Genomic DNA, 2672 nt, shown 5'->3' with positions numbered 1-2672 from the left:
AGACCTTCACTTGACACTTACTAGCTGTGTGACCCTGGGCAAGTCAATTAACCTCAACTGCTAAAAAAAAACAAAAATTTACAAAGCAGTAGAAAACTTTAAGCAGATTAGCTTAGGTACCATATTTTAATCTGACAGAGACTTTGCCAAATGCAAAATTCTGCAAGTCAATAGAGTTGGCTGTAATTCTAAGCATCCACAATCTTTTATATCCTTTGAATAAGAGACTAGATTATAGAGCACAATAATCTTGAAAACTATCTTAAAGAAATAATATAAGAATTAAAAGTCTTGTGAGCGTGATCCTTTTGCTTTCATCTTGAAAGCAGTCAGGGCATAAATGTGAAGTACAGCATCTAATAACAAATTAGCAACAAATATGTATTTATAGAGAACAGTTATCTAAGGAAAAGTCTAAGAAAACATTGAAGCTTGACATTTTTATATTGATGTTTACTCAATTGGTTCAGTATTTTTAGTTATTAAGTTCTTTAGAGGTTTAGAGGAGGAATCCATTCCACCTTCTTTTCTCCCAACATTTAAAACGTGAACAAGGTTTTGCCTGCAAGTTATTTGAAAGCCTAGAACTAGAGGAGGATATGTAGCATTAAAAATCTAGTTCAAGGATTAAAAGGCTGTGTTTATTAAATAAAAAAGAGTTAGATAATTTAGAAATTTGCCAGAGTTTATAAATGAAACATTTGTAAGCTGATAGTATCACTATTTCAATGATGGTGGTTAGTAGCAGATTAATATGATAGCTCCAAAGATACATCTATTTTAAGTAGGGGTGAAAACAGAGTTAGTACAGGCTAGATGAAATTTGCAACAAAACAAATATAGAAATATTTACAGAAGCATAAAAGATTCACAATTAAGAATATCTACAGAGTGTTTGGCAGATTGTTTAGTCCCCAAGCATGAGTAGTTCTCTTCAAGGTCCAAGGACACAATCTTTCTTCTCTTTCCTTTTCTGCTCACATTTCCTCCATTGTTCTTCTCAGGTCTGGAGGTGTGGCTGCTTGCAAGTTTGTTTGTTTTTTTTGTTTGTTTCTTTTGTTTTGTTTTTTTGTGGAAGTCAATTGGTTATCTCATTCAGAGCAATATTTTCTTTAGATTTCCCCCCATGGTTTTAGCCTCTCTTTGTGTGGCTCATAGTGAAGTTGATGTGAAAGACTTGCTTTGAGATCATATATTGGTTTCTTATTATTGACTGGAGTCTGTGCTGCCTCAGCTGTAAACTTGAATGGAGTAACATCTGCAGTTTGTTCACTCGTGGTTTGACTGACTTCCTTTTCCTTATTCATCACCAGGAGCCTGGCATTTAGGCTGGATGTCAAGCATGCTGATATATGGAGACTTTCTAGCTGGAGTCTTGAGCAGTGAGCATAGGTGCTCATTATCTTTAGAACCTGACATTCATTTTATTAGTTGAGAGGGTAGATGACTTGAATATCTTCAATTCCTCCACTGAGTTGTTAAGGACTTCCATACATTTCTTTGGTCAATAGATTCCATTTCCTTAAAATGAACTTCATGAATCTTCTTAAACTTTGGAATTGTAAATATTGTTTTCCTTTTCTTAGGTTTGGACAAATCATCCCTATGATGAGGGCCCTTTCCTCCTTAAGGGATATTTAAAAGTGTATTACCATCAATTTCATTTTCTTAAGAGCAATTTGTCCACTTGTTCTTTTGGTTGGATGACTTTGTGACCTCTGCAACAGCTAACAGATTCTCCTTTTGATATCTTTTTTTCTCTCTGGAGACCCAGGATGATCACTTTCTATCATCTCTGAATGATCCTGCTTGGAGCACTGTTTCCTTGGGCTATTTTTGCCTCTTCCCAGGGGTAAAATGATGGAGACAACTACAGCATCCTGGTCAGATTTTTCTTCATTGCCATTAAGCATTTCTATCTCCTCAAGAGAGGCAGCAGAGATGTTACTTTTGCCATTCTGACTCTCATTTTCTTTCTTGAGCTCACGTTGAAAATGTTCTTTCAATGATTTGAAAAGTTTGTCTCCCCAGAAGTTGGCCCAGAGGTCCTAGCTTTTGGTCAGGCTCTGAAGCTCACAGTACTTGAAGGAGCCCAGCTCCATAGCCAAAGGGAAGACCATGCCACTTTTACCCATCCATAGGTGTCTCTCCCATTACATAGATCACCAAAGTCCAAGCTATATGACTTTTAAGCCAAGTGTAAAACAGGGGAGACATGACTAGGTGGTGTCAGAAAGGGTTGAATGACTGGACCCAAATAGGAGTGATTAATGGAGCAATGTCAACCTGGAGTAGAGTGTCCAGTAGAGTATGGAAGGGAACCCTCTGTGGTCCCATGCTTTCCAACACTTATTAATGACTTGGATGAAGACATATTTGCAGATAGGCTTGATGATTAACACATGGATAATGGCATCAGGGCACAAAAAGGTCTTTTTAGGTTAGAATGATAGGTTGAATTCAAATGTCAAGTGACAGCCCTTCAAACACTTAAAAACAGGGGCAGCTAGGTGGTGCAGTGGATAGAGTACTGGCCCTGAAGTCAGGAGTTCCTGACTTCAAATCCAGCCTCAGACCAAACACTTGACACTTACTAGCTGTGTGACTCTGAGCAAGTCACTTAACCCCAATTGCCTAAAAACAAAACAAAACAAAAAAATACTTAAAAGCAG

At 37.4% G+C, this 2672-nt stretch overlaps 1 pseudogene; it reads right to left on the bottom strand.

Annotated features, from left to right (window-relative positions):
- Positions 1-907: 907 nt before the first annotated feature.
- LOC114051304 lies at positions 908-2120 on the bottom strand (annotated as a pseudogene).
- Positions 2121-2672: the final 552 nt, after the last annotated feature.

This window comes from Vombatus ursinus, unplaced genomic scaffold, assembly GCF_900497805.2.
Source record: "Vombatus ursinus unplaced genomic scaffold, bare-nosed wombat genome assembly UNPS02014802.1, whole genome shotgun sequence".
In the NCBI taxonomy this organism is placed as follows: domain Eukaryota; kingdom Metazoa; phylum Chordata; class Mammalia; order Diprotodontia; family Vombatidae; genus Vombatus; species Vombatus ursinus.
The sequence above is the reverse complement of the archived record's forward strand: the minus strand, read 5'-3'. Positions and strand labels throughout refer to the sequence as shown.